Source organism: Portunus trituberculatus, chromosome 15, assembly GCF_017591435.1.
Source record: "Portunus trituberculatus isolate SZX2019 chromosome 15, ASM1759143v1, whole genome shotgun sequence".
Taxonomy (NCBI): Eukaryota; Metazoa; Arthropoda; class Malacostraca; order Decapoda; family Portunidae; genus Portunus; species Portunus trituberculatus.
Genome location: NC_059269.1, coordinates 16,583,629 through 16,606,601, shown reverse-complemented (window position 1 = coordinate 16,606,601; position 22,973 = coordinate 16,583,629). Strand labels below are relative to the sequence as shown.

General features: G+C 41.4%; 1 protein-coding gene across 9 annotated transcripts in view; it reads left to right on the top strand.

Annotated features, from left to right (window-relative positions):
* LOC123504316 overlaps positions 1-22,973 on the top strand; it is a 380,235-nt gene that overhangs the window by 142,334 nt on the left and 214,928 nt on the right. The gene's annotated exons all lie outside the window — the stretch shown is intronic.

Below are 22,973 nucleotides of genomic sequence, written 5' to 3'. Positions count from 1 at the left end.
AACCTATTACTGCTAGTTATTAGGTTTCTCTCTCTTTTTCGGCTTCCGTCGGTGAGCCCCATTAATCTAACCTGACACCATCGCTACGACTCTTGGCCTGTTTTGTAATGAGTATATGAGCCTTGTTTATATTCCCGGCTACCCATTAAAAACTCAGGTCCCAAGCGTCTTTCATTTTCCGTGGAAATACAAATACGAATGTTTTATCAGTAAGGTAGATGCCCCATATAGAACAGTTTTGTCAATATTTGTGCTCACTAAACATTGTCTTTTTGTGATAGCTTGAGACTAGTATCTTTTTCTTCCTCTGGCTGTTGCTTATCGGTGTCGACAGTGCTGATCAAGCTTCTCCAAGCCTCTGTTTCGCCCATTACAACATGATTTCTTCCACAGCTTCCATAAAACGTTCTCTTGAGTCTTCTTCTCTTTCTCCTGTCAAGTGGATCTATCTCCAGCATCTTCTTCCTTACATAATCACCTTGCCTCCTCTCTATATGTACAAACCAACTTAGTTTCGCATATCTAGCTTTGTACCAAACAGACAGGCACTTATTTTGCCTCTCATGTATAGGCAGAAGCAAAAATTTAACTGCTTTTCTTGTTAATGATATCCTTTCCAATCAACTAACGACGAAATTCATGGACTGTGTTATAGAGAAGCCAGTACTTTATGTGGCTTTGGTTGGTGACTGTAAGCATGTATTCTCTCACTCCGTTTGTTAACATCGCCAAAGCCCCGATAGTTTTCTTAGCAGCAGACGTCGCGAGGCCAGGAAAAGAGGGCCAGGAACAAAGGACTCGAGAGATATGTCGGCAAAAGCAAAGGACCCTCAGGGAAAATGAAGAGAAAAGATGATAAAGAAATATTGTTTAAGAATCTCTCTCTCTCTCTCTCTCTCTCTCTCTCTCTCTCTCTCTCTCTCTCTCTCTCTCTCTCTCTCTCTCTCTCTCTCACTCTCTCTCACTACTACCACTACTACTACTACTACTACTACTACTACTACTACTACTACTACTACTACTGCTACTACTACTACTACTACTACTGCTGCTACTACTACTACTACTACTACTACTACTACTACTACTACTACTGCTACTACTACTACTACTGCTACTACTGCCACCACCACCACCACCACCACCACCACCACCACCACCACCACCACCACCACCACCACCACCACCACCACCACCACCACCACTACTACTACTACTACTACTACTACTACTACTACTACTACTACTACTACTACTACTACTACTACTACTGCCGTTATTTTCACCCTCGGACATAATCAGCTTAGTTTTAGGACTCTCATTACTGAAGAAAAAGTAATGCAAACACATCTCTCTCATAAAACATCAAGAAGACTAATAAATTAAAGTTCCAAGAAAGTTGAATTTTTGACAAACTTTATATTGTAAACCACTAAATAATTTTGCAGTATTCAACAGCCAAGTCGTGTAGTAGTTCCTCTCACCGCTTGTCCGCCACTCCGTTCTGATTCTCAACTTCTGCCTCTGTCCTTCGCGAAACTAGCTGTGTTCTGATTACTGTCTGTATGCTTCCCTCGCTTCCTCCTTCCGTCCCTCACACACCCACCGCCTCGCAGGGCTGCCCGCCTGAGATTAGGTGCGCCTCGGGTATTCTCCGTCCCTCCCCTCTCATTTTTCCACTAAATCGTTCTCTTAATTCCATTTTCATTTCCAGGTCTGCCACCTCCTGGGACCTCCTTCTCCTTATGGCTTGGTTTTCATTCTATGCCTCACTATAAGGAAAAAAAGAGGGGAAGGGAAGATAAATGTGTAATAGAGAAAAACATCGCCGTAGTCGTTTCATTTCTCCATAAAGATAGAAAGTCATTCGGTTTCTTTGTCTTTCTCTGCTTCCGTCTCCTTCACACATAAATACACAAATGGCATAGTAACACACAGGCTATTTGGGAGAGGTGACGGGTGACGGATGGGGGTGATGGGTGAGGCTGTCAGCACCTCCCCGTCAACCACAGTCCTTCCCGCCACCAGCACCACAGCCCGCCACTCATCACCCACTCACTCCTGCTTCTCGCTTCCCGGCACGTCCACCGCCCATCAGTTATAACACAATCCACTAAGCAGGTCCAGTTTTACAGGTTTAACAAAATTCTATTTCTTGTATGAAGAGAATAAATTAAGAAAAGAGAATAGATAGATAGATACATGAATAAATAAATAAGTAAATAGAAAAATAGAGAATCATTTGTAAGAAATAGATGGAATACATAACTAAACTGTCTACTACTACTACTACTACTACTACTACTACTACTACTACTACTACTACTACTACTACTACTACTACTACTACTACTACTACTACTACTGCTGCTGCTGCTGCTGCTGCTACTGAGCTAAATCTTTCTATTATTGTTTAAAATGGAGCTTCTGTTGCTGTTGCTGCTTTAAATATTCTGGCAGGCATATTCTCTCTCTCTCTCTCTCTCTCTCTCTCTCTCTCTCTCTCTCTCTCTCTCTCTCTCTCTCTCTCTCTCTCTCTCTCTCTCTCTCTCTCTCTCTCTCTCTCTCTCTCTCTCTCTCTCTCTCTCTCTCTCTCTCTCTCTCTCTCTCTCTCTCTCTCTCTCTCTCTCTCTCTCTCTCTCTCTCTCTCTCTCTCTCTCTCTCTCTCTCTCTCTCTCTCTCTCTCTCTCTCTCTCTCTCTCTCTCTCTCTCTCTCTCTCTCTCTCTCTCTCTCTCTCTCTCTCTCTCTCTCTCTCTCTCTCTCTCTCTCTCTCTCTCTCTCTCTCTCTCTCTCTCTCTCTCTCTCTCTCTCTCTCTCTCTCTCTCTCTCTCTCTCTCTCTCTCTCTCTCTCTCTCTCTCTCTCTCTCTCTCTCTCTCTCTCTCTCTCTCTCTCTCTCTCTCTCTCTCTCTCTCTCTCTCTCTCTCTTTCTCTTCTCTCTCTCTCTCTCTCTCTCTCTCTGTCACCTGTGGAAAAGCAAAGACATCAAAACCAGAATCCATTTACCTGAGCTCGCTTTCGCCACTAAATCAATTTACTGATCCATAAGAAAATTAGAGGAAAAAAATCAACCTTTTTCATTCGTGGAACCAGAGATAATCTGTCCCGGGTCAGCATTCTTCGTATTCTCGGCGTGTTATCTCATGTTTTCAAAGGTGCGCCCGTGATTCTGGTGATAGTTTGATAAGAATTCTGCATTGACAATAGAAAAGAAAAGAAAAAAACGGTTAAGGATTTTTCTAATGCTCTTCCCTGGAAAAACATTCGTGAAAGGTGAACAACATTCCTAGCCACAAACTTCTCAGGTGCTTCATCTCGCCTCAGTGATTCCCGGTATTCCTTTGTCTTTAACGTTTCAGCGCCTTATTTCTATTGCTTCATGCTGTGGTGGAGGTTACTTTGTTTTGAGGGACTTTCACAATAACGATTTAACTCCTCCAGTACCGGAACACATTTTTATTATGAATTGTTGATTGATGAAACGGTTTTATTTACATTAGGAAGGGTATATGTAGGTCAGAAGATTAACGGCCAGAGTCTTCACTAATCAATTCCCTACATAAGTTTCTGAAGCTGTATAAGATAGCTAAAAAATAAGCAGAATGAATATGAAAAAGCGTCTTGGTACTGAAAGAGTCAACACGAACGCTGCACCATCACTAAGAAACCATTGCTTGAAAACCTAATTAATCACCTCTGTGCTCTTTGAAAATTGTAGTAATAAGGGAAAAATAGCCTTTTACGAAAACGAGCTCTGGTATCATCAAGTAATTTATGGCGTATCTTTTCAATTTATGAGCATCTGTCCCTTTGATAAGTCCCCAGGCACACCTTATGTAACCTATCGTGCTGTTACGTAACCTTTAAGTGACAGGGCACATTATCTGGCGTAATGAGAGAGAGAGAGAGAGAGAGAGAGAGAGAGAGAGAGAGAGAGAGAGAGTGTGTGTGTGTGTTTTTTTAGTGTGTGTGGGCTGTATAAGATTACCGTCCTCACATTTTCAACACCACGAACACAGGCGAGTAATTGGCACCTCCTATGCTGTGGGTGTCGACAGCGATATCATTGTCTGTTTGTTTCTGCCGTGATTTGATGTAGTGTGGACCTCTCGTTAGTTCATACTTTTCAAAACAAACAATTATCGAATGTTAGTTTCCTCTTTTGCTGTGTATGATTTGTTATTGCCAGTTGTGTGTTAATTTTATCTGTTTTTTTTTTTATGTATGAATGTATATGCATCAGTTGGAATTTGCCTCTAGGGATTGACTAAATGTATGACAATAAAGGGGAAAGGACGTTAACCTGTGGCTTTCCTAAAAAAAATGATAAAGAAAAATGGCAAGTAAAATATATAGTAAACATATAATAATAAGTCCATTAGGTGGCAAAACATGTAAAAATAATAAAGGAAGTACGAATGTAAAACTCTAAGCGTGACATCTCTTTTTCTTTCCAGTTGCTGAGTCTTAAGATTTTTCACCATCTTGTTTTTTATATGTAGATGCGCGTCATGGATTGGTGACAGAAACAACCTGCAAGTTATCATCAGTTTTCAGTTTCAGCATGACCATAAAACCATTACTTTATCTCTCTAGAATGTTGATTATATGATGAAAACTTAACAGTGTAATTTCAAACTTGCTTTCACACTGATTTCTTAAAGGACTTGTATCTTCTGTTGTTGTTTTGTTGTCTCTTTTTTGCCCGAAGTCAATGTTTCTCTTGAAAAAATAATTTAGTATTTGTCATCCTTCTGTCGTGTAAAAGAAGGAAGGCACATCTTCACTGTGACTCCTGTTGCTTTGTTGAGAACGCCTCCTGTAGAGTTCCATCAGTCTCACCGTGGCTCCGTAATTCCTCCCACTCTTTCCACGAGCGAATGAGAAGCTTATCAGTTCTCCTGTCCTCGTTTCCTGCTGTTTCTTATCTCAATCCTCCTGTTTCTTATCTCGATCAAGTGGGTGATCCATTTTCTTCGTCTGCAGGTGGGGTCTTTCCTGGCTATGATTCCCCAGGCAGAGTTCATTCACCCTCGTCCACCAGCTGTCCAGATCGATTCCTTCGGCTTCACATTTTTCCTGTATGTCCTTGAAACAGAGGAGGACGCGACAAGGGGAGCGAGGATTACAGAATGCGTTTGTCTTCCGTCCAATGAACCCAAGTCAGCGCGGCGAAAGTGGCCCTGAGAAGAGATAGCTCGTTTGAAAGTTGTGATATTGCTTGTTTTAGAGTCTCCGTATGAGTTTGATTCAACCTTGTCGCTGTATTTCGGTGATGGACGAGGACAACTGATGTGGAAGTTCGCTATTTACTCTCCCTGCCCTTATTTCGTTCTGCTGCTTCAATAATGCGAAATTCTATATGTAGCAAACTCTATTGGTAACGAATAAGTCACAGCGTTTGTTTGTATAAGTATTGCTTACTTCGTTACGTTTACTCACTAACTGTAAACCTTGCCTTCACATCTTAAGACATATGCAAGTCTTAAGTGATATTAAATGCATGAGAGACTGGTTTTCTTTGGAGCACAACCCAATGTACTATTTGGTTTGTTTCCTCGTCCCCTCGCTGCAATCCCTGTCTCAAATATCAGTAATGCATTTATTTATCTTGAGTGACGTCTCTGCAGCTTATGCCATCCCTCTCGAACACACCTCACTATTCTCCTGCCTTGCCTTGAATTTTAATGCAGATCGAGTGTTAGTAATTTGTGTAACGACATTCAATCTACATGGTCTTACTGATACTACTCTCTGTGTTTCCTGCTTCCTCCAACTGGTCAAGATTGTGAGTGTTAGACATGCTGATTTGTGATTCCTTGCCAATGATCATGTGTAGTCTTGCAGAAAATCAGGCTTTTCAGTCACCTACATTTAAGTTTGAAGACGAAATATCCAAATTTAGTAAACGTAGGAATTTGCAGTATCCTGAAATATATGGGTAGTGAAATGTACATCCATCTGTCTCTGTTTGTTTCTCTGGTTCTTCATCTGTGTATCTGGTTTTCTGTCTTGCTCTGGTTTGTTTATCAATTTAACATTATTTCACTCCGGTTTGTATTTTCTGCGTTTGATTCATTCTATGTTTTTTTTTTATCCATATCCTCCTCTTCTTCTTGTTTCATCATCATCATCATCTTTTTTCGTCTTCTTTTTCTTCTTCTTTTTTTTTCTTCTTCTTCTTCTTTTGCTTCAGCTTCAAGTTAAGTCATTACAACTACTAAGTAACTTTCTTAATGAACTTTTTCCCGCCGTGTGTGTGTGTGTGTGTGTGTGTGTGTGTGTGTGAGAGAGAGAGAGAGAGAGAGAGAGAGAGAGAGAGAGAGAGAGAGAGAGAGAGAGAGAGAGAGAGAGAGAGAGAGAGAGAGATTTTGTCCTGGAAAGTCTGGTTTTTAACTACCCTCCCACACCACACACACACACACACACACACACACACACACACACACACACACACACACACACACACACACACACACACACACACACACACACACACACACACACACACACAGTTAAATATCACATTATTTCACTTAACAAACAAGACTTACCATTTTTCACCTGGCGTTCTTTGTTATACCCATTCATCTTAACAATACCTAGAGTCAAGTAACATAATACAAGACTATTTCAGCGAACAGAATCAAGGTCAGACAGTTTAATATATGAGCTGACACCTTTTGGCCATTACTACCCTTTTCTATCTCTCCCTCTTGTCTAAACCCAGTCCAGCTCGATGAAAGATTTGACACATCACAAGAGAACACTAAATATCGACCCTGGATGGAGTGTATGGATGTAAGGCTGGAAAGAGACGCGTGAATCGTTAGTATGTTGATGAATGTGTTGGAGGAAAGCCGACCACGATGTAGGCAAAGGCGGGTACAAGCCTTGGATTATGTGGGCGACAGGACCCTTAAGACGGATAGTAGGAGAGAGAGAGAGAGAGAGAGAGAGAGAGAGAGAGAGAGAGAGAGAGAGAGAGAGAGAGAGAGAGAGAGAGAGAGAAGGGGAAGATGTCTTGTCACGTCAGACTGATCGTTCCCGGTACTTGCGTGTTCCTCCCTCCTCGTTCTGTCTGCTTGTTGAAGGATAAAGTGTCGTCTGGTGGGTAGTAATGGCGGTGGTGGTGAAGGAATAGTAGTGTTGATGGTGGTAGTGGTGGTGGTGGTGATGGTTGTAGTAGTGGTAGTAGTAGTCAATGTTGTGTTTTTTTTGTTCATCATCGTTACCATTTTTTTCTTTGCTCTTTTCTCTATTTTTTTCTATTCTTCAACTTCTCTTCCTTCTTTTCTTACTTCTCTTCATCAAGCTTTCCTACTTTTACTTCTCGTGTAAATGTAACAAATATAAAGTGAAAAAAAGAAAAACATAAGAGCAACACCCGCAGCAAAAAACAACGCTCCTAAAAGTAATAATTGCCGCGAAAATAAAAGAGGGGAGTGATCCTGCAGTTTTCCGCGCCAGCTCCCCACAATGATGCGTGGCGGAGGGCCGTAAACAACTTTAGTGGTGAGCTTCATAGCCGCACATGTAAATGAAAGGACACCACGCCCTTCACAACACCTCCCTGCCGCGCGCGATGAGTGGTGTGGAATTACTCCTTTGTAGTCCCCATAACACTTTCCTGCGTCAAGAAAATGTGGTGCAAAACATACCGGCCGCCTGCGTCCTAAAGGGTGAAGGCATCGGGGCGTTGTCCTGAAGAGCCCTGACCCCCTGGCACCCTGTCACTCTCGCCACCAGCGTCATATTGATCCATAGTCACGTGTATACAGGTGGATGCAAAGAGAGAAGCTGTAAGTTGGGTGTAGGTGGAAGACTTTTAATGATGACCAGCAGCTCCCGGTCGTGTCGTATTTACATTGCAAAGACAAAGGCTGTGGTTGTATTGGTGGTGGTGGTGATGGTGCCGGTGGAAGAGAAAGGCTGTGGACACAATCGCCCTTCTTCATGTGCGTGACAGCCCCTCGTGTATCGTTACTCCCGGAAAAATACATCTTTCTGGAAGCTTTTTTTTTATATACTCTGTTGGGAATGGGATGAATGTCTAATTAATTAAATTTTTTTTGTATAATTTATTCATACGCCGATGCGCCGGGAGAAAAATCATACCCGCACATAAGCATAATATCTTTTGCTTCAGAATTAATCCAGATCTCCACAGCAATACAAAAAGACACTGTGTTCTTTTCATTATAAAATAAGTAAGTAGAAGACACTGAGCAGTAATTGGAACTCTCGGCGATCAGGGAGGAAGGAAGGAAAATTTAACTAGTTTTCTTTCTTTAATACCTAATTTGTCATAGGAAACCCTATCTCTCCCACCCAAAAAAAAAAAAAAAATCAATCATGGCGGAAATGAATTTAAACACTAATATATTTGTGTAGTAAAAAATGAATTACAACACTTTCCTTATTCATCTTTCCCTCATGTTATTGTTGTTTGTATCGTTAGTATCGCTAGTGGCACCTTAATCGCTTGATATTTTATTGTCGTTGTCTTCGTCATCTTCATCGCCACCAAACTCACCAATCTGTATGTTCTCACGCCAGGACAAAGCCTCCTCTTCCAACTCTCCTCCCTTATCTCTGTCAGCTGCTAATCTAATGCAGGCCTCCGATGACAGTTCTTATCTCAGAAAGATAGAGCAAAATATTCAGCTAAATAATTAAAGTACATAGGAAATAAAAAAACAAATATATATCGTTTGTTTATTATAAATATTGCTCTTCATACTAGTGTATTGTTTAATATTTCGAATAAGGAATATACTAATTAACATTATTTCCATTTTTCTATTTCCAGGTGAGTGCGTGAGTGCAAGAGTAAGTACCTGGGTGGTGCATCCCTCCCGGCCAGGTAAGACTCAAGCTGGCGTCCCTTTCTTGGCATGCTGCCTTATACCTTTTCATGGTGACGGTCTCGAAGTGTACCTTGGCACGCGGCCCTTGCACCTTCCCTTCACCATCACCTGGCACTGGAGCAGGTGTTTCCTCTGTGACACAACTCTCACTGCCACCTGGTCTTTTTTTTCACATTCCCGGTATCACACACTCAAGAAAATACTACCGTCATTCTATTTTTTTTGCATTTCCCCTTTCTAGCGTGTCTCGCCCAATTGCTCAACTTGTAAGCGCGCTCTCTGCCGGCAATTACACAGGCCGCCCTGCCTAAGAGGGTGAGAGCACGGCTTGGTGTCGCTCGTTCATCTTACGTCTCGTGGTGTCAACAGTAATGAGGTTGGATTTAGCCACATTGCGTCCTGGTGGCTGCGGCGGATAGACCTGGCAGTTTTACAGTTGGCGCGAGGCAGCGGCGTTGTGAGAGGGTTTTAATATTTAGCTACATAATTCATGACGAGGCGTCTCGAGGGAAGGCACATCGAAGTTCCCTTCTCGCGGGATATTTATGAGGCTTGCAGGTAACAGTAGGCTTAATAGGAACACAGAAGCTTTACCATTATGGCATCGTCTCGTAAAGCTGTGTACATGTGCTTCACTCACTCACACGTGGCGTCTTTGTTCTCATTGGAAGCCGAAGCCACTCCAAAACAATAGAGAAACGTGGAAAGGAGGGCGAGTGTAGAGTCCTTCAGATAAATCTAATTCTCTCTCTCTTCCTCCCGCTTCAGCTAAAATTAATCCCTCCAGATAGAATTCCAGCCATTTCGGAGAACCTCGACTGCAGCTCACGTTCACCATCCAGCAAGAGGAACCTAACCCATTCGCTGATCGAGGAAGTAATAATGGAAGGTCAGAGGGCGCCCTCCTGACCGCGGGAGGGGAAAGGCAGAGACTGTGTTATAGTGGCCGCCTAAACACGATGAAGCGGCTGTGACTTTCTCTCCATTCGCTTTAAAATGAGGAGGAGGAAGAGGAGGAGTTTGGAGCTGTGAGGGAAGGAGGGCGTGGTGGTAAAATCGTGATGGGTCGAGGAGAGAGGAAAGAATAGGACACTGAGGTGATGATGAATGAGTGGCGAGATGGAGTGATTGGAGAAGGTAAAAGGAAGGATTAAGGGGAGAGAGAGAGAGAGAGAGAGAGAGAGAGAGAGAGAGAGAGAGAGAGAGAGAGAGAGAGAGAGAGAGAGAGAGAGAGAGAGAGAGAGAGAGAGAGAGAGAGAGAGAGGCCAATATGCTTTAAAATGTTGCAGGTAAACTTTGCCCCATCATCCATCATCCCTGCTCCGTTGGCTGTGGGTTGTAATGACGTCATACGTTAATGGAGACGCGACACATCGATGCAGCGTCCCCATGATCTCTATTCTACTCTCACTTCTTTACCTCAGCCCTACCGTAAGCTTAACTCTCTCATCAGCCTTGATTCTTCCTCTATCACTTCTGTTTCCTCGTGTTCTTTCCGCCTGTTTTGGATTCTTTTCCCCGTCTTTTGCCCTCTCCGGTTCCTTATGCCGATGACTTCCGTGAGATATGAAGCAGGATTTACGTGGGTGTGGCAGCTAGTGTGGAGGGTGCCAGGGTGTGTCAGGGTGTGTCAGGGTGAGGTGGAGGGCCAGACTCCCCACCTCTTGTTAGGAATGCTTTATAACCCCCTTAAACCTTCCCATTGCAAGCTGCTTTTTCTCTCTCTCTCTCTCTCTCTCTCTCTCTCTCTCTCTCTCTCTCTCTCTCTCTCTCTCTCTCTCTCTCTCTCTCTCTCTCTCTCTCTCTCTCTCTCTCTCTCTCTCTCTCTCTCTCTCTCTCTCTCTCTCTCTCTCTCTCTCTCTCTCTCTCTCTCTCTCTCTCTCTCTCTCTCATAACTCTGGGGACACACTCTGGGGACGACACACACACACACACACACACACACACACACACACACACACACACACACACACACACACACACACACACACACACACACACACACACACACACACACACACCATCCTTAGCAGTCAGAGAAACGTCAATTTTTTTTGCCTGCTTATTCCTCTTCCTCTTGATTCCGCTCCTCCTCCTCCTCCTCCTCCTCTTCTCTCCCTCTCTTCAGGTGCTCCTTTTGTCACCTCGCCACTGTTCCCGCGACACACAGGAGCCGAGAGTCCCCTCCTGCTATGCCTGCTGTTCCGTACATCATACTCATAATGAACACGGATTCATGAGGCTTGGAAATGGTTCAAGGTGGGCCGCTATTATTAGAAGCCGGGGAAGGTAATTTGACTTATCACCTGAGCTCGTGAGGTGGGCAAGAATAGTATGCTCAGGTGGGATGGGTGAGGAGTGGCAGGTGCAAGTGTTTGTGTGTGTGTGTGTGTGTGTGTGTGTGTGTGTGTGGCGAGCATTTTTCTACATATATAGACGGAGATCCTTATGTTCTTAAATGTTTCTGCTCGTAAAGTGGGGGAAATTGTAGATAGGTAAATAAATAATGGTTGCTTGGAAACACACGTACACACACATCACATACACAGACACACACACACACACACACACACACACACACACACACACACACACACACACACACACACACACACACACACACACACACACACACACACACACAGAGAGAGAGAGAGAGAGAGAGAGAGAGAGAGAGAGAGAGAGAGAGAGAGAGAGAGAGAAATACCTCCCACCTACCTTTCCCACCCACACACTCTACACAGATCTCTTCACTTTCATTGGTACGAACATTAATGGAAACAATATTCTCTGGAAAGTATCATGATGTGGGTGTGAGTGAAGCGCAAATGATTAAATATTGTTTTCCCTGAAGCAACGCCATAAAGGTGTCTTGGTAAACGGTTTGTTATTTAAGTACTCAGGATGTTTTTTTTTGTCATTATCTCTTTGAGTACGTTTAGTTAAGTCGAAAGGATTATGTTAAGAATAAAGTTGGCTTTAAATTAATTATTCTTGTTTGGTATTCAGTAAATAGAGAAGTTACATTGTTGTTTAGAATGAAATGGATGTTTTTTTATATCTATTCTCTCTCCGCTTGTAGATAAAAACATGATTGATTGCTAGTTTGATATACCATAAAGGAATGTACATTGGTTCTCCAGTCAATTATGTCCTGAATTTTCTATTTAGTATTCATAGATAAGGGAAAAAAGACAAATGTTTCCTCTGATATACCGTGTCCACTAAATACAAAAGATACATTATGCTAGAATCACTTAGCAGTTTGTGTCTCTTTGCTTTTCATACTAAGAGTTATTAGGCAGAAATAAGAAAAAAAATGGGAAAAAGTTAGAGGACATTATAATTTCCCCAACGAACTTCTATACAGGAAAAATATATGATAGATAAGATGTTAATAGAGTAGCTTACAATTTCTTCATCTACTATCAAAAATTAAGATAGAAGAAATATCAATAGAGGAACTCGCAATTTCTCCGACAATCTCTTTGAATGAAGATAAGATCAAGATAGAGAAAATATTTACCATCATCTGCATCACGATCATCGCAACAGGCTGGCAGAGTTCGTCCATTTTTAGAGAGGGGGAAACAAGATCTGTGCCAGTCGCTCCACCTTCCCAAGTCTGTTGGAGGTCTGCGCCGCCTCACTCAAGCGAATTTCCTGATTTCATCCCCCTAGTCTTGTTTTCTGTCTACTAAGGTTCCGCTTTCCTTCTCCTCTCTGCCGTTCTGACAACTCGTTCAGCTGTGATAATTTATTGCTCTCCTCCTTGTAGTTTCTTATATATGCTTTCTCATTTTCTCGGTTCGTTTTCGTAAAGCAAAATTGTGTGTCTCATATAACCTGTCAGTAATGGTTCTTTCTCAGTAGTGGCAAATATCTTTAATTTTTTTCATATATATCTTACTTTTGTATTTAAAGTGCTATGGATTATTTCCTTTACTCCTCAGCAGACCTTGATACCTGTCAAGTTGAAGAGCTATAAAACTGTCATATTTTCTGATCTATAACGAATTCAAAGTCACCTGGTCTGAATGCCAATCAATACGAGTAATGAAGTACCTGTTCTCCTTACCTACACACTCCATTAAAAAAGAAATGCACTAACTACCCGACTGAATAGCTGACAAGCGGCCAAAATAACATAAGGGTATTGGATGACGTGCGAATAACATACTCCTTCATGCTCAGGACATGAAAGGACGGTGTCTTGTCGAAGCTGACATACATACATAACATTTTTGCCATTACAACTTCATGAGCAATCGCATCCCAGCAATAACCTGAATATTCTAATAGATACAAGTGGGAATCCATTACCTAATTGATTCAGCGTTCCCATCATGTCTCCTCCCGTGTAACTGAAAGCTGTGTGTGTTGAAAAGCGGCATATTCAAGGGGAACTGTGGCTAAGAAATGGATAGATTGTGTTCGGTAAAAGAAATGTTCTGAATAATTAAACAAAAACATCATGGAACATTGCTGTGTAGTTTTGTTTCATTGCGCCTCCTCTTCGTTTTTTATGTAATGCAAAGAGAGGAGTAATGAGACAGGTAGATAAGTAGATATGTAGGTAGGTAGATAGATAGATAGATAGATAGATAGATAGATAGATAGATATATAAAGAGATAGATAGATAGATATATATATATATATATATATATATATATATATATATATATATATATATATATAGAGAGAGAGAGAGAGAGAGAGAGAGAGAGAGAGAGAGAGAGAGAGAGAGAGAGAGAGAGAGAGAGAGAGAGAGAGAGAGAGAGAGAGAGAGAGAGAGAGAGAGAGAGAGAGAGAGAGAGAGAGAGAGATGACCGGTATGGGTTGGGACACACACACACACACACACACACACACACACACACACACACACACACACACACACACACACACACACACACACACACACACACACACACACACACACACACACACACACACACACACACACGGAGAGTAGGGAAATCATGAATTATTTTTCCTGCAAATATTAATCTACCTCCACCTGCCAGGTCATCCCTTCCTCCCTTCCCTTATTCTTTCTCCTGCCCTTCTTTTTAGATAGCATTTGTGTTTGCTGCGAGATAAATAAAGCAGCATTACTAACACAACATTTTAGACAAGAAAGCCAAACTCTCCTCCATAACTATTCTAATATAAAAGCAAACAGATAATTGAAACTAAAGAGATAGGACAAATATACTTTAAAAATCTCACCACATTTACATTGCCGCCTTCATACACGTTACCAATACGCACTTAGCCACACCCACGCCGAGCCACACACACACACACACACACACACACACACATGACTAGTTCTTACTTCAGACGCTTCCTCCTCTCTGACGCCACTCAAGTGTTGGCTTCAAGTTATTGCATTCGCCACACAACACGCTTCAATTTGATGGTCGGAGTCACCTCGCCAACCCTTGGAAAAAGGTTTCTCGTGTCGCCAGGGCACCTCCCGAGGTACACCCTGCTGAAAATAGGATGTTTATATAATCCAACATTACATTTTTCTCCATATTTTTGAATAGCGTAATGAAATGCGAGTGATTTTACCCCTAATACTTCTTTTTCCACTGTTTTGTTTGTTGTTTTATTTTATTAGTTATGTTATTGTAATATCACTGCAATTAACTTATTAGTGATGTTATTGTAAGATCACTCAAATTAACTCTCTGCCTATTTTTGTCTTTTCCTTTCCTATGACTTGGATTGCATCAAGAGAGGAGTGCATAAGTAACTAATTTTATGCTAGCTCTCTTTTGTCTTTAACCACCAGAAGGAACTCGTCCCTCATTTCCCTTTTTCTCTCTCCCAATAACTTAAAGACATCAAGATCAAAATACTAAAACATTTCCTGAGCTAAAGTCGTCATAGTGAACATGTTAACAGATTTTCATCTAATTTTTCGTTCATGCTCGTCTTCCTTCAAAAATAAAGAAGGGTGTAAGCTCACACACTACCCAGTGACGTGAGAACAATGCCTGCTAACCAAACATCTCCCTGGAAAAGTCGCATCATCACCTACCATCACACACTGAGCGGGAACATTAAGAGTCGCCACCCCGCTCGTTGTGGCCCGGTATTTTGAAATCTCGTAACCTTCCACAGAGAGACTGCAACACGAGCCGAACTAGGTAATTAGGCCGTTCCAAAGTTTAATTACCTTGGAGGTCAAATCACAACGTATCAGTGGCTTCGGTTCCGGTCTCTCTCTCTCTCTCTGGCTTGATGTTTTTCGTGTTTGTATTTGCCAGTAGACTAAGATGGTTCTTCCTACATGTCCTATAACTCTCGCCTTAACGTATCTCCACTTCAGTCTGTAATTCCATATATACGAGGAAGTTTTATTTTGCTCATATAATCTCCTCATATTTATATAAGCCCTGCAGGAAGAGAAAATCCACTCATATAGGGTTTTTACTTCCGAAGGCTGATGTAAGTCGAGCCTGCTTGGCGGTGGCGTGGCCGTCGGGGCTGCACGAGGTGATAAGAGCAAGAAGACTCCTCAGGCTCGGTGGTATATTCTGCCTGCGTGCTTTTGAAGGCTCTGGAAGGTCATAGTAGTTACCCACACTCTTTGTACATACATGCGATCTCTTAGTTTACAATCGACATGAGAGTTACTGCTTTCCTTTCTCGGTGTAAAGAGTGCATTGGTGATGACAGGAAGTGACGCGGTATGATTAGGAGACATTAGTGGTGTAAAGGAGGTCAGTAGGAAAAAAAAAAAAAAGATTACGGGGATATCCAAGAAAGAAATGGATGAGTAAACTGGAATGGAGTAGAATGAAGAGCAAATGGATACAAAAACAGAATGATGAAGATGAAGAGGAAATGCAAAAGATGTCTGAGAGGGAACTAGGAATCAGAGCAAGAGTAAAGTACATTAAAGAAGAAAATAAAAAAATTTGAAACAGTTGAAAAAAAGTATCAAGCTCATGAGATTACTATTATGTACTCATATTTTATAATCGCAATGCATTAAAAAGATCCAAATTAAAAGCGTTACCTCAGAAGTCAAGAATGTAACCACGCCAGATTTCCTCCCTGCGTGTTTAGTGCTTTCCCAAACCTTAAGTCCTCTGATCTGCCAGTAATCCCCTTATGAAACCCGACAATTGATACGTTTTCACATTAGGGGGACTTAAGATCAAGGGAAAGGGTAAATAGAAAGGAAGTGAGTGGTGTGTTACTCGATTACCAGCTGTGAATGTGTGTTCGGTAGGATGGAAGGTAATTTGGGCGATGTGAGGAGCAAGTTAGGTAGAGTTGCTTGTGTTTGTGATGCTGAGGGACAAGCAACAGGTGGTGGTGGTGGTGGTGGTGGTGGTGGTGGTGGTGGTGGAGGAAGCAGAGTGTGTAAAGATAAAAGTGTTTGTGTGTGTGTGTGTGTGTGTGTGTGTGTGTGTGAGAGAGAGAGAGAGAGAGAGAGAGAGAGAGAGAGAGAGAGAGAATATGTGTAACTCATTCTCTCTCTCTCTCTCTCTCTCTCTCTCTCTCTCTCTCTCTCTCTCTCTCTCTCTCTCTCTCTCTCTCTCTCTCTCTCTCTCTTTACGCCCTGAAGAACAGCGGCGAAGGGACGAAATGAACCAGGGAGGAAAGATAAAGATGTAGGAAAAACTTGGGAATAGAAAAAATATATTTATGTAGGAAGAGAGAGAGAGAGAGAGAGAGAGAGAGAGAGAGAGAGAGAGAGAGAGAGAGAGAGAGAGAGAGAGAGAGAGAGAGAGAGAGAGAGAGAGAGAGTGCAATTCATCTCATTCTCTCTCTCTCTCTCTCTCTCTCTCCTCCTTTGATATCATGCTCGTGAAAAACAGCGTAGGAAAAAAAACTTACGACAATAAATAAGATATACTGGCTGAGGCAAAAGAGGAAGATGGCAACCCAAACTCCATTATTTTATTTCATTTTTTTCTTCCCAGTGTTTATTCTTTCCTTTTCGTCGTAAATTGTTTTGAGAAATGGAATTAGAAATGAGAGGAGAGTTGTTGTGCTTGACTTTTCTTGTTTTTTTTTTATATATCCATTTATTCATTTTTACTTTTTTACTTTTTTATTTCATATTTCATGTTTTTCATCGTCATTTTTATAATTTTCTTTCTTTGTATGTGTGTCTGTCTTTTCTGTCTTTCTTGTTCTCTCTCTCTCTCTCTCTCTCTCTCTCTCTCTCTCTCTCTCTCTCTCTCTCTCTCTCTCTCTCTCTCTCTCTCTCTCTCTCTCTCTCTCTCTCTCTCTCTCTCTCTCTCTCTCTCTCTCTCTCTCTCTCTCTCTCTCTCTCTCTACATATTTCTTCTATTCCCCAAGTTTTTCCTTCATCTTTATCTTCCCTTCCTGGTTCACCTCGCCCCTCCACTGCTGTTCTTCAGGGCGTAATTAACCTCCTCCATTAATCTCCCTTCCTCCTCCCTCTTTCGTTTCCTCTCTACACCCCTGCTTTTCCTTCCTCCCTAACCCGCACCGTCCTCTGCCTCTGCTGTTTCTATTCCTCTTCCTTTTTCCTCTCTTATTCCTTTACATAGTTTCTGAATTCTACAATACTACGTTGGTTTTATTCTACATTTTTCTTTGTTCTTGGACGATATTTCAGTCTAGATTGTATTGTAATTGGAAAGATTGTGTAGAGTATTCTTATTCTTCTAAACGCCCTTTTTTTCAGCTATATTTTCTATGCGGTGTTGAAGAAATGGAAGTTGTTATAGGAGTAATGGTACAGTGGAACCATACGTGCATTGGGGTCCGAGGGGTCTCTCGTCCGAGTGTAGTTTGGGCTTCCTCACTCGGGGCAACGGTTTCCTAGCGGGTGGGCTTTGAGATAGGAGGTACCCCAAAAAGTACCCCCTTTAGCCCATAAATTCTCGTCGAAAGCCCACATGGTATAAATAAAAAAAAATGTAGTTAGAATGAGGCGTTCATAAAAGTCACTGGAGTTTAAAATGTGACATGAAAGCCTTTGGGATGACCGAGTGAAGGGAAAAGGTACAATAGGAGAGGCATAGGGAGATGAAGGCTTGAGCAAAGTACAATATGAGGAAATGAACAACAGTATAACCACAGTAATCAATTGTTTTCTCCTTTTTCTTTTGAGCGGAGTGAATGTGAATCGAATCATGATGCCTTGAAATGTCCCAGAAGGTTGTACGTTGTTGAGTAAACGTTGAAGCAGTGACGCAAGAATGATCAAAGGCCGACGTCAAGACAACAGCGAGAAGGGAATGAATGCCCGGACACTCAGTCAGACCTTTGTTAAGAAACTGAGGCGCAAACTTACGAAACGACAACTGTGATCAAATGAAAACTAGAGAAGGAAAGAGTTTGTGTTGAAAAATGACCAAACAATCTGGTATCAGAGAGAGAGAGAGAGAGAGAGAGAGAGAGAGAGAGAGAGAGAGAGAGAGAGAGAGAGAGAGAGAGAGAGAGAATAATAGACAGGCCAAAGACAAACAAAAGAATGAGCATATAATAGAGACAAGAAGAAGGAAAGACAAAATCATACACAAACAGAACAAACAGACAGACAATGGCACTCAGATTTAAAGACAGTCAGACAGGACGAAGAACAGAAACCAACAAACAGAATTAGGAAATACATAGAGATACAGACAGACAGACGGAGCCTCGGATTGAAAGAGACAGACAGAAGGGAAAGGAGAAGGAGAGGAAATATCTATATAATTAAGGCAATATTCTACGTGGGCGACATTTCGATTAGTTGCGGAACAATGAATTCCGTTCACGTCGACGAGATTGGTGGACGGAGAGAGAGAGAGAGAGAGAGAGAGAGAGAGAGAGAGAGAGAGAGAGAGAGAGAGAGAGAGAGAGAGAGAGAGAGAGAGAAAAAACCTAGATGAAGCTTTCTAATAGACGGAAGAATAGGAAAAGAAAGACACAGAGAGGGAGGAGAGAAAAAATGCCCCAGAAAGACGAGAAAAGTTAAAAATGAATAAGAGAAAGACAAGAAGGAGGGGAAGGTCTGGGGAAAATGAGTGAGGAGGCAGAAAAAAAAAAGTTGAGGAAGGAGGAAGGGCAGGAAGATATCGCCCGGCAAAACTTCCCTTATCCAGGTCCGGCAAGAAGATGCAGATTACATGACTTTTATTTGCATCTGAGGCGCAGCATCTCGTGTTTGCCTCGCCTCCTCGCTCCGCCTTCAGGTTCTGGCCCAACGTCCTGCTCCCGGTGACTGCGTGAGGGAAGACTGTAGGGGATGTCACCGTGAGTCACACAGGGAGGTCTTTGATGATTCCCTGCCCTCTGTGAGTCTCGTAACTTGTGGATAAAAGGCGTCGCAGGGCATTGCTGTTGGATAGTAATGTTTATGGAGGTAATTTCGCTCGTTTTGAATTGAAATATTGCTGGATTTTGGACGTTTAAGCTTCGTGTTAGTGACTGCGCCTTTGTGTTTCCGTGTTGTGTGAAAAATTACTTGTTTCGACTTTCTTTTTTTTTTTTTTTTGTATGATCAAATGTATAGCCTAACTCATGTGCCCTTTTAAAATCTCGTCTCTGAATTGAAATATTGGTAGAATTTCGATGTCTCAGCTTTGTGTTAGTGATTGTTCTCTTGTGTTTCCGTGTTGTGTGAAAAATTACTTGTTTCGACTTTTTTTTTTTGTATGATTATATGTATAGGCTAACTCATGTGCCCTTTTAAATTTTCGTCTCTAAATTGAAATATTGGTAGAATTTGAACGTCTCAGCTTCGTGTTAGTGATTGCGTCCTAGTGTTTCCGTGTTAAGGTGTGAAAAATTTGCGTTTCATCTCTTTTTTTATGGAATATCAGTGACTTACATCCAACTTGCTTCAAAATATATATAGGCAAATTGCTGTATCTTTTCAAATTCTTTCCTCTTTGAACTGAGATTTTGGTGGTTCGTGACATTATGCCATTGTGTTTTCATGTTCAGGATACGAAAATTTGTCCATTCATACTTTTCCGTTTTCATCTTTCATTAATTTACATCCAGCTTGCTTAGGAATGTGAAGACTGACTGACTCCACCTTTATAAACTTTCGTCCTATAGCTCTGCATTTTGTAACATTTAATACGATTCACATTGGGAAGATCTCATGCATCCTCCAACGCACAACTTTCTCTTTGATCGTCAGAATGGATTTTGCAAAGTGCGGTCTACTGGCAGTTTTCTTCCTCTCTCAACTTATTCCTGGGCATCTTTTCCGGGAGGCTTTGGCGAGACGTTTTTTGTTGCTGCCTTAGACACTCTAAAAGGTTTGGGTAGTTTGGCAGAAATACTCGTTTTGCAGACTAACTTCCCCTAAGAATTTTAATCTCTTCATATTGACCATTTATTTCAAGTTTCTTATCTCCTGACACTGTGATTGATATGACGAAACATTTAGTACAATTTCTATATGTTTTTATTCTATCTATGTTGTTTTCAATTAGTTTTTGTCCTTCATAACTGTTTCAACTATATACTTCCTTCAAAGTCAGATAATCTTCCTGAATTCAAGTCCTCTATGGAAATAAATAAGGTAGAAATTGAAGGAAGAAATTGAGGCAGTGAAAAGCAATACGCAATGAAAGACAGTTCAGCCTCTTCTGTGGTTTGAACGTAATCTTCCACATCATTACTCGTCTTTCCTAACATCCGAATAACGTATTCCTGCCGAGAGGAAGTGAGGGGAGACCAAAGAGAATGGAATGGTGGAATGGGAGATTGATCAGCGGCAGAGGAACTAACATGAGAGGGATAGAAGATGCAATGGAGTGACTATAGAAGACATATGCTTGTGTCAGTTGAGAGACAGCCATGGAGAACAACCAATAGTGTGTTCACTGTTGTTGAATAAAGCCAGTTTTCTCGGGTCTACAATATTCAATGCTAAGGAGTGACATGAGAGGGATAAAGAATACAATGGAGTGACTAGAAGAGACAGTCAAAAAGAATATCTAGTCAAAGAGAAGAATATCTAGTAGCGCCTTTAGTGTTTAAGTGTCCTTGTTTTTTTAATCCCTTCAGTACTGTGACGTGTTTCCATATTCATTCTGCTTTCTATTTGATGATTTTACACAGCTTCAGAAACTTATGTGGGGGGATTAAAATAGTAAAGACTGTGGCCATTAACCTTCTGACTTCCATAGACCCTTCCTAATGTCAATAAAATGATCTAATCGTATCCAAAACTCAAGGTAAAAATGCGTCCCAGTACTGAAGTGGTTAAAGTGATGTTCTTTTCTAATCAATACGAAACAATATTCAGTGTTAAATCCTGCATTGCCTTCGTCAGGTTTTGCTTCACTTTACTTTGTCATCCTGATACTGGCGGTATGCAAAGGACACGTCTATATTTGGTGTACCTCTGAGGTGTGGGCGAGATTCCACCATCAGAGTACTTTTTGAACACTGCAGAGTCAAAGGCTGTTGGCTTGATAAAATCTTAGTCTTTTAACTAACTGACTCCCTCCAATCACCGACCCAGTCCACAGTTTCATAGCCAGCACTTTTCAATTTTTTTTTTTTTTTGCAAACTTTGTAAGTGAATCTATTCCTTTCTCCCTCAAACCTCGCTGGGTAAAAAATTCCTACTCACTTTTGTTTCCATTACGATCATTTTACTGACGAACGGATGATTGATTCAGTAATTCAACAGGAGAATCAAGATGTCTTACATATCAACACTGGGTCATATTCTTTAAAGAGATAGTGAAAGCGCATTTAGGAACTACCACATTTCTTTATGATTTGAATCTCAGTTTTTATTTACGTAAGTTGTCCTTATATTCATTTTTTTATTTATTTATTTGTTAATTAAAAAAAAGGTGATAAAACAACTCAAAAGAGAGAGAGAGAGAGAGAGAGAGAGAGAGAGAGAGAGAGAGAGAGAGAGAGAGAGAGAGAGAGAGAGAGAGAGAGAGAGAGAGAGAGACTCGTGGTAGATATTACATGAGCTTAGTATGGAAGCAGGACATCTCAGGCCAGGCCGCTACATGCTTCCTCATCACTATTCAGAATAATGTAGCAGTGTTCACTGGGAGCTGACAATACGTCCACCCGCTCCTGATTACTGAACAAACACAGTATTCATGTATTATCAATTAAGTGGACAGGTAGGCGTGGGGAGAGAGAGAGAGAGAGAGAGAGAGAGAGAGAGAGAGAGAGAGAGAGAGAGAGAGAGAGAGAGAGTTATTCTGTTCATATCCTGTTGTCTTATGTAATTAGAAATAGTTTTTAGGTAAGAGGTTTGAAAGAAATGAGGATTATGTTTTGTAATTTGAGAGAGTTCTGTTGTATCTGTTGTAATTAATATCTTTTTAATAGAGCTTCTAAATTAACAGACATAAAAAAAATGGTCTTTGTACTACTTTATACTTGAGATAGTCACGTTCTCTTTGTATCCTGTTCATTAGATCACAGTTGTATCAAGTTCTCAGGTATCTATTCTGCAGTTGCGTCCTAATTTGTATACGAAGATTGAGTATGAAATTTTACCTTCCTTTCTTACTTTTCTTCACGTTGTTACTCTGACACGAGGCAAGGGCGGGAGATGGGAAGCGAGAATCATCGTGCATCGTTAGAGGACTTGGCACGGCATCATGTTCTCAAATCGCGCGTTATATGACACTGCAGACGCCTGAGTGACAGCTGGGGAGAGAGAGAAACAGGCAGAGGCAGACACAAAGAGAGACAGACACAGGTAATCCTAACACTTGATATAGGGATGAAATAACACAGCTCAGAAAAATGGAAAGAGAAGAAACGGTGTAGAAATTATGTAAAACTATAGAAACGTGTGTGAGAGATGAGGAGAGAGAAATAGAGAGAGAAATAGAGTGATTGAGAGGATTTAAACCTGGAATGAGGAAATAATAGACATTTGAGAAGAGAGATAGAGCCATAGACAGAAGCATAAGTAACATGTTAATTTCATAAACGCTAAAAATCGCACAAAAAGAAACTGAAACATCGAACAAAGAAGAAATGAAGCCGAAGTGACGTAACATATCAAACGAACGAGCGAACGGACGGAAGAACGGACAGACCTCTTGACATGCATTTAAACCTTTCCAAACACCATCGATTGCTTTTCTTTTTCTTCTTTTTTTTTTATCTCCC